Source organism: Crocodylus siamensis, chromosome 11, assembly GCF_052110815.1.
Source record: "Crocodylus siamensis isolate JL-2025a chromosome 11, ASM5211081v1, whole genome shotgun sequence".
NCBI lineage: Eukaryota > Metazoa > Chordata > Crocodylia > Crocodylidae > Crocodylus > Crocodylus siamensis.
This window is the reverse complement of record NC_143405.1, coordinates 57,877,533-57,887,819: the sequence shown is the minus strand read 5'-3', so window position 1 is coordinate 57,887,819 and position 10,287 is coordinate 57,877,533.

The window sequence follows — 10,287 nt, the reverse complement described above, 5'->3', positions numbered from 1 at the left end:
CTTGGGAATCAGGGTTGAAAACAAAGTCATCCATCTTCAACAAATATACAAGATTACATCTAGTCACTGCAACAGGGAGAGAAATTGTGATGCCGTCTGCAGACTTGGGGGTAATTTAACCACCAAATCCAGTAGAGATTTATTTATTTTGGAAAGCGATCTGGTCATGTTGGGGGAGGAAACAAAATACTTAATGATTCTGTATTTTATTTATGCTCTGAAACCATTTTAACCTCCTTTCTCTGACTCTCCTCTCCCTTAGCACACACCTAAACATTTTAGCCTATTTAGTGTACTGTGGCAAGATGATAATACCACATTTGCAAAGGACAATGATTCCAATAAAGGTAAAGTCAAAAATAAAAGGTAAGACTCTCCACTGTTTTTGTCCATGAGGCTGAGTGTAACCTATCTCTAGACAATTCCTTTTAGAAATGTTCCCTTTTTATGTTGGTGATCACTGTCATCAGGGCAGAGTTACGGCTTGCTTGCATTCCTTCCCAGAGTCTAAATGTTGGCATGGGGATTCCTTTCTTTATTGGTCATATAATGGATGTGTGCAATTCTTCAAGTGCGCAGCATATGCTAGGCTGTGTTCACAGACCTTGTAAGAGATTGGTTTTGTAAGCAAGCACAATGAATACTTGCAAAAGAAACTCGCACCAGAATGTAGGCATATCATTTCTTTTTGCCCGTGTACCTTTGTTCATCTTATATGAAATGTATTTGACGTAGAAATGAAGGGAGAGATTTTTAAAGGATACAGTAGTGAATAATGCAATGGAACCCAATACATTTTACAAAGGCCTGTCACAGTAGTATGTATGAACACAGCAAGAAAGCACATGACAGGAGGAAGACCTTCCAGTGAAATCAGGGGCGCTGTTGGAAAAAGGTACATTGCAACAGTATATAGAATAGATCCCTAGCTGGTGTCAATAGTCATCTCTGCATTGATTGTGAGGACGATGCAGTGGGCCTAAGAGACCTTCTTCAACCTACAAATAAAACATCCTTGGCATACATAAGGAAGTCCGCTGACTTAGATTACATAACCAGGAAGAGGAAGTCAATCAGGGGAGTGCAGACCAGAATAAAGGTGGGCTGTTACCTTTAAGTCACCTCTTGGGATCCAAGCTGACCCAACCTCTGAAGACTTATATTTGCTGAATGGAGGAACTGAGGTAGGGGTCTTGTCACCTGCGGTTTCCCCTCCTGGATGCATTTTGCAAGAGAACATGTTTTTGTTAATTTTTTTTGCTTCCCTTGTCTTAGGTCTAAGCCTAATCGTTACCATCATAGCACTGGTGCAACAAATCTGTTGTCAGTGTGATCATCTAGTCTGAACTTCTGCATGATGCAGGGTGTAGGATGTCCCAGAATGAATTCCTGTTTGAGCCAGGGCAGGTCTTATATAAGAGTTCCTGTCTTGATTGTAAAACTTCTTATGACGAAAAAAAAAATCCACCAAAACCCTTGGTAAGTGTTAAGATTTTGAACCTTATTTTTCTACCAATATTTCTCTAAGTACCATTCCAGCCATTAGATCTTGTACTACATTTGTCAGTTAAATAGAATAAGTCTTTTCTTATCAAATTTCTGTTCCTCATACAGGTACACAAAGATTGTCAATAAGACCCTCTCACTTTTGCTATGATAACCAGGTACCCTAAGCCCTCCGGGTCTCTCGCCATAACGTCTGTTTTCCAGTCCTTTAGTCATTCTCGGGGTTCTCCTCTGAACGCTGGTCAATTTTTGAGCATCCCTCCTGAGTTACGGATATCAGAATTAGAGCAAACCCAGATCAGTCGTACCAGCGCCAAAACAAGAGGTAATATAAGCTATCTATGCTTACTTGGTATTCCCTTGCTTACACACCCAAGGATCACCCGACGTCTTTGGAAGTTCAGGTTCATCTCCCCTGGCTCCAGTCCTTTTCAGACTTCAGTCCCACTCAAGTTAGATCACTGTCTTATAAGCACGATTGGTATTCTTTGTTCCTGTGTACGTAGCTATTGATATACTGAATTATGTGAGAGAGAAATATAATGCTTAATTTGAATGCTGCCAGTTTCCCGAGTCTCTTGTTTCTCTACAGCTTTGCCAATCAAGTCGTCTTTGAAAGCAGTCTAAAATATAATGGAACGGATGTATTTTTCTATATAGTGGTTAGAAGAAAATTCTCTGGGCTGAAATCGGTAATGCTGTTGGCGTGCCAACTCCTCCAGAACACAGTGACCAGATTAAGTAGAGCGGTGACTGTAAGAGCTTCAAATGGTTCAGTCAACATGCTATCTATTTTCATCCAAAGTGGAATATAGGCATTTTTAACAAATCTATGAGTGGGTGGACATAGAAAGTTAAATGGTGCAAGTAATAGCCTCTTCCACAACTTAAGCAATCCATGGGGTTGTTTCTTTTCCCACAGGGAATACAAACAAAGTACAAAGAAGCAGGAAACCTGCAATTACCTTGTTCAGATGATTAGCAGAGCCTCCCTGGTAATTCCAGCTGATACGACTATTTTGAAGAGCGTGTCCCTGCTCAGCAGTGACAATGATAGCTGAAATCGCATTCTTATATTAATTTTATGATATGCGCCACACTCATTTAATACAGAAAGGGAAAAGTGCACAGTGACCTTTTCTCACAGTCGTGCAATACGAGTGGGTGGCTGTGGAAAGTTAGATGTTAATATTGTCTGATGTAGGGCTGATCTTTTAGATCATCTCTGGTGTGTGAATTATTCTTGCTGTAGAGCCACTGGGGTCATTTGATTTGTTGATCTGGAATGAGAGAGTTTGGATTAGCTGGTAAAAGAAAATTCTCGTCTTTCTGGTGCCTTATCTTCAATTCTCTTTCCCTGCTGGGCATGCCTGTAACTTTTGGGAGCTTTCTTGTTCTCATGATCAATACCTTGTATGACTCAAATAATGATTCAAGTAGAGAAGTCTTTTACCTATGTTAGAAATCCTGGACTGGCTCCAACTTTCCTGAACATTTACATCCAGTACTTTCACTTGATCCTATCAGAGGTCTCATCCACACTGAGAAATAAACCTATACTTTAAATACATGATTTTTTTAAGTAGCTAAAGGAATTAGGCCTCCAAATAGTAAGAAAAATAGAGCCTAATTCCCTTAAGCCCGTTTGAAAACTTTAGCCGAACTAGCTAACAGTTCTGTCCCTTCATTTAAATATATTTCATATGTTATCCTCAGCAAGCCTTTGTTCTGTAATTCCCATCTGGACACCACATAACTAAACAGTGAAGTACCCTCAGTGAACGCTGTCCCTAATTTTTTGACCAGTGTGTTACCTTTCATGTGCAGGAAAAGATGGGCTGTAAATCTTCTCCATGGTGCCCTTTTTATCTTTTTTTTATAGATGAGTGAGATCAATCCCATACTTGTGGCATAAGACAAGATTATATTTTTTGAAATGTCCTTGATCACTCCCCTCTCTCCTCCCTCCCCCAGATTAGTGCCAGCTGTCCTTCAAATGATTTAGAAAAGACAGCTGAAAAGGCATTCACATGTGGAGTTTTTCTTGATTTCAGTTTGGGTTCGGCTTATTTGGTCTCCAGGAATGGTTTAGACCTGTTGAGTAGGTGCACCTGGTCCTGGAAGATATGTCAGCCATTGTAAAGTTTTTTCATGAAGCTCCATAAGGTGCATGTTAATGGTGCTCATCATGAAACTGCTAAATGATAAGAAATAGTTGGATGCTTGAATCATGCTGGTTTGAAATAGATTTAGTTAATAACTAAGCTGGAAGACTAGGTAACAAAGCTCTCATTGCAAGTGGGGGTATGAGGACTGACCATAGCTGGACCGTGTCACCTGTCCAAATTTTACAAACTAGCTCACTTTTGAATTGGGTTGTTAGTTGGATGGATATTTAGAGAAAACTCAGGTTCTGAGGGAGGTGAAGTTGAAGATATAATGGATATACTGAACTGATGACCCAATGTAGTACTAACTTTGGATGAGACTCTTTTGGTTCTGACTTTACAGGGCTATGGTGTATCTAGTGGGATTTTTGCAAGACTAAGAGCTCCAACAGCCTTGCTAAATTTTCATTTGATTTTTTTTTTTTTTGCCTCTATAAGATTTCCCAGTTAATTTCTAACTTTACTAACACAAGACAAAAAGTGAAGAGTCTTAAGAGGGCCTTTTTTTCTTTAGAGATGGTTGCAGTTTTGAGTAGCTGAAGAAGCAGCATTTTATTTTTGCTAGGGCTCATATTCATACAGAAGGTTTGCAAAGCTCTTAAAAGTCCATCTGGACACCAGGTACTTCAGATATGGCCATTCTTCAGTTGCAGAGCAGAAAAAAACATCAGTTAATGGGTCTGCTATATTTGTATTTAGTGTATAGGAATTTTATTTTAAGTTTCAAGTATGAAGCATTGTAAGATAGTCCCTTTGTGCTAGGTGTATTTCAGAAAAATAGAACCGATTTCATACAGAGCCTGTTTCTATTTAAGTGGGAGGTTTTTTTCCACTTCATAGATTTCATAGACTTTCATAGATTTCATAGACATCAGGGCTGGAAGGGACCTCGGGAGATCATCGAGTCCAGCCCCCTGCCCAAAGGGCAGGAAGTCAGCTGGGGTCATAGGATCCCAGCAAGATAAGCATCCAATTTACTCTTGAAGGTGTTCAATGTAGGTGCTTGAACCACCTCTGCTGGCAGGCTGCTCCAGACCTTGGGGGCTCGGACAGTAAAGAAATTCTTCCTTATGTCCAGCCTGAAACGGTCTTGCAGGAGTTTGTGACCGTTCGACCTCGTCATCCCTTGGGGCGCTCTGGTGAACAAAAGTTCCCCCAGATCCTGGTGGTCACCCCTGATAAACTTATAGGTGGCCATCAGATCACCCCTGAGCCTACGCTTTTCCAGGCTAAAGAGTCCCATGGCTCTCAGCCTGTCACTTAGTTCACTGTTGGTTGAATCAGGTTCCTTGAATATGCCGTACGATATTAAGAGTCAACATTAAATGTAAACTTTTATCAATCTTTGCATCATCATCTAACACATTAGATTTATAACAGTCATACTTATGCCTTTGAAATCAGCATAGCTTTTCCACAAAGAGTGGAATAGCTTACCAAATTCATGGTTATGACTCTCTGTGCTGCTGTTTTGCGAAATGCTAAAATGAAGCCACAATATTCAAAATAAGAGAGCAGGCTAGTTCTTTTTTGTCTGTTCCTATCAAAATAGTATATTACCTTGCATTTTAAGTTTTAATACAATGCCTTCTGTAATATTATTTAGCCTTACTTTGCTTTCAAATCCTAATTTTGAAATATTCTGCATTCTAACCACCATGGAGTCAATTAAAAATCATTTCCATGCTCTGTTCCTACCACATAATGATAGTCAAATTTGGATCTGAACGTAGCATGCCCAAACCAATCCAATTGGCCTGATCACTCTATTGGCAGGTGGAGTCAGTATATATTTGATATGAAGTAGTAAAACATGCAAATATAATCCTAACATTCTGTACAATATTTTTATGAATAAAACACGGTAGCAAAATAATTGTTTTAGTACTGTGATCATCAATAGGATAGTAGTACTTACCCATCACGTTAATATATTGTGCATTGCATTCTCCTGCTTCATACTGCAGTGTTGGCAGGGGCATTAAAGCCTTTCTTGGGGTCTCTAATTTTGCAGTGGAAATTGGCTTCAGAATAATGCTACGTTAGGATGCAATATTGAGGTGATTTTTTTTTTTGCCTGTAAATGTCTTTAAAAAAAACCTGCCTGACTCCCTTTAAGTTACAAAAAGCAAGAGAGAAATGGCAGCTTTTTAGAACTCATGTCTGTGTTGTCCTTGTGTTCATGCCATACTGGCTTTTCTTTATAAAGGGAACCTGGCCCATTCTGAAGCACGAGCATGGGCACACTCTGCTTTGGCACGCGGGCCCGAGCATTTCCATTTTGGTCTCATGGTACTCTCGTTGCATGCTCAGAGCTGGCAAATGTCAGCTAGAGGACTGGGCAATGCACCAAAAGGGGAAGGTGACTAGATAGGAGTGACTAACTCCACTGAGCCAGCAAGTCTGTCCTTTCTGCACATGCATGGACTTGGAGCCCATGCTGGGAGTCACTCTACCACGCAGCTCTGCTGCGAAGTGCTTTGTGGGGGAAGTCGCTGCTGTTCAGTACCAGCTCTCACCCCGACAAAAACATAACACAGAGATGTTAAAGGATTTGCATACCTCTCCTCAAAAGTAATGGGTCAGGCAGGAAGCTATGAATTTTAACTCTTGGATTAAAGCAGAAAGGAGATCTTCAGACAAGTTACCGGGATTTTGACACGGCCATGAATTTGGTCAAAACTTGCATAAAAACTACAAGCAATGCTTGAAGTTGAGAACAGGATTTTTTCCCCTCCCACGAGTACCAGGACCACTAGGCTACAACAATACTCCCTCTGTGTAGCCCAGTGCATCTTGAAATTTTTCCGCTGCAGTGAAATAGCTTTTAACAAGAAGCGACAAGTAGTTCCCAGCCCCACAACAACCTGGTGGGCTGGGCACTGTCCTGCAAGGTAGGAGATGGAGGTTTGATTGCTTTTGGCAGATGGGAGAAAGAAATATAGGTTTTCCACGTTTTGGATCCCAAGCCGAGAAAGATACCTAAGTCCACCAAGGGATGGGGATGAAAACACACCGTGCACCCCTTACCTTTTCTACTCTATAGGTTGGATACTTCCTTAGCCACTATCCTCAAGCACCAGCTATGACAGTTTAGGGAGCCGTCATAGACTCAAAGATGGTAAGGCTGGAAGAGACCATGGAAGATCATCAGGTCCAGCCCCCTGCGCCAAACAGGAAAGACAACTGGGTTCAGGTGACCCCAGCAAGGTACTGAATCCCAGAGAAATCTGGGGTCTGGATCCCACCCTTGGGGCAGGTTTCTCAGTCCCATTTTTGGAATCCAGCTTTCGGTGTTTTCTGTTGTCTTAGGTAGGAAAAAAAAAGACATATTTCATGAGGCTATGTGGGCAAGTGCTTCTTATTTTAGAAGTAGAAAATATTGCAAATTGGCATCTATATTCAGGCATAGGTGATACCACTCTCAAAATAACTTTTTTAACCCAGTTTTTTAAATGAAAAAGAGTTCAAGTTAATGGCATTTTTCTAAGTAGTGGTAGGATTAGAACTTCAGGTTTTAGCTTCGAGAGGCCCGCCATTGTTGTCAAGCCAAATCGGACTCCTGCTATACCTACAGTAGCAAAACCCTGTGTAATGCACCTAGTCAATTGTTAAATGGTTTATTCAGTGGTTAAAAAAAAAAAAATCATTCACGACCCCCTCAAGCAATCAATTTATGCCCTGAAGCATGAGATTTGATTACACTTGTTATTATCTTAGCTTGCATGGTTACAAATGTTATTAGCAGTCATAAAATTGCCCATCCTTTAAAAACAATGGTAGTTTTAAAAAGCCACAAAATTTGACTGTGACCTCACAAAACTCAATTCCAAAAGGTTGATGCTAACTGCCTAAAGTGATATTTCCTTCTATTTGTCCTAAATTTGCTGCCTTTAATTCCCTTGGCTTCACTCACATTCTCGTTATAAAGCAATAAAATAAATATTTTTCACTGTCTTATTGTAATGTCCTTTTTGTCCTAAAATCAAGGCCCTTCTTTCTCCGTTAAAATCTAAAGATTAGTGTTTTACATTTGTCCACATTTGCTTAAACAAGGAACTAATAAGATGTGCACCACCCTGTCCATTTGCTTAATGTTGTAGATCCTGTCCTCTTCCTTCATCTGCGGTTCTTTCCCTTTAAGGATAAATGCTTTTCCTACGACTACTAAACAGTTGCTACCATGATTAGGAATTTCTATAATATTAAGAAGAGCAATGCTATTCATACAAATTGCAATGGGTGGGCCATTGTAATGAAACTATTTTCTGCACATCAGTGGCTGCTTGCCAAATTTGCATATTCCTGTAGATATTCTGAAAGGCTGAGCTGAAATACCATTTTCAAAACTACTGTTGTTGCTGTGAAACATTTGTTTCAGGCATGATGTCACTTAACCATGCCATTTAACTTCTCTAACACTGTGATTCTCAGTAACGTTTTTACATAGGACATTACTTCTGGGATGATATCAAATTGTGTTTCTAGCCAGCTGGTCCCAAAGTGCATTCCACTCACCCTCCTCCTGTATACGACCATGCCCAAATGGCTCTGAGGTTCTTTGCACTGAGAAAATACATAACTTTCTATACCAACTATATATGGCAGTTGCATATATATTGGCAATTATGAATAAAATGTTTCTTCCGCCAAAGGACCAATTCCCTAGCAGTTCTCTTGTCTCAAGGGCCTAGCACTCACATTGTCTATCCCTTCCATAAGACTTAGAAAATGAACTTTTTGCAATAAGCTAGCTTTAAAAATCACCAGATCTATCGATATCATTGAGAACTCTCAGATTCCTTGGTGAAAACCTGAACTAAATTACCCTTTATTCTGCAGTTGATTGGGGGGTGATAATACGCATTTAATGTGTGGCTTTTGCATGCAATTAATTTGGTCAGAAAGCCAATTGTACAGTTTTGTTTAGGTGCTTCCTGTGAAATGAAGAACCTAGATTTAAGTGCCCACTGAAAGCCCACACTTCATGTTAAAGCATGCACTTTAATTTTCAGTGGAGGACTTCACAGGAGGAAGATCCAGTTGTGTAGAACTATTCCTATTACTGTCTTCCTTCCATATGAGGAGTGACTTGAGTGCGTGTAACACGTGTTCAGTGTCATGCTCCAATGAAGTCTGAAGCACGATGGCATGCACCACTTCTCAAGGATATATTGGCTTCAAGAAATAAGGGTCTTCGCTAGTGTTATATCTTCTTATTTATGATATTTTTGTTTTGGACTTGGAACACCAATATTTAGCTGAAGCATGCGTGTTACTTTCCATCTGTTTTTTTACACAAAGGAAAAATACTATATATAAAGGCCATGCAAAAATAGTAAAGCATCTTTCTGTTTTCCATATTAAAGCCTGGAGAAGCGATCAAATGGCCCTTCTCAAGGAAACCGAGTAACCACAGCAGGCCTAACCAGCCCAGGTGCAGGATCCACACACTACTGGCTACTTCTGCGTTTGTGAGGATAGGTCTGGGTAACAGGCATGGTCAGCTCTCTGCCCCCCAGGCTGATATGAGTAAAAATGGATTCACCACCCTAGTAGAGGAGATTTTTTTACTGATACCTCCTTTCACGTTAGTTTGCATATGGAAATGGCGGTCCATTATATGAGTGCCAAGCTGCTTTGGGAAGCACCATGCTGTAAATACAGCACTTTTACTGCCGTTAGATGGAATCCACTACCAAGCAGCAAGCTGACATGCAAGTCTTTCTGGAGGATCAGTGTCTGCCTCCTCCTCCTTTCTTCCATTTACAGTCTATTTCCTTCTGTGAGCTAGGTCATAACTGAATACAAATCCAGACACTCAGCTTCCTGATTTCTTTCCAAGCAAACATCATTCCATTCCCTTGCACAATAGATAGACGTCTACCCCCATCCCGCTTCTACATACGGTGAAATTTAGGCCACCGTATAGCCACCAGTGGGCTGGCTGAGTGGCGGTGATAAGTATGAATTGCTTAGCTGTTTATGTTTAGTGGACACAATATCATTCGTAATACCCAAGTGGTGCAGATTTTTGCATTCAAATCCTTGGCATAGGGGGGGAAATAAAATAAAATAAAAAAAAACAAATCACACTATCAATTTCTAACATCTTTTCCTGAAAGCTTACTTTATTCCCTGTATGTCCAAAACTAATCTCGCCTACCAACCTTTGTTGGTAGGCTGGGTTTGCTAATCTATCAACACCTTTTCATTATACCTATACTAAAAACATTGAGCCCCAATGGTAATAATCCTCGCGAGTGCCACGACTGATACTTGTGTACCCCCCAAAACTTGCAAAGAACAATTTCCCCAACTATTTAGTCGGTCTAATAAAAGATATCACATTTACCCAAAGAGCCTCGTCATCCTACTACTGACTCCGTACGTTGTAGTTTTATCAGTCAATGTCCGTGAATAGTTTTTTATTATTATTGCTCATTTCATTAGACAAACCTGGGGGGGGGGGGAGGGGCTGGAACATGGGAAGGTCAGCAGCAAAATACAACATTCAAATGCAAAGTCAAACCATTCAGAAAACTCTTTTTTTCTTCCTTCTTTTATTTGCCTGGGTAGACTCTTTAACAAGGTGGTTGACAGATGGGTGATC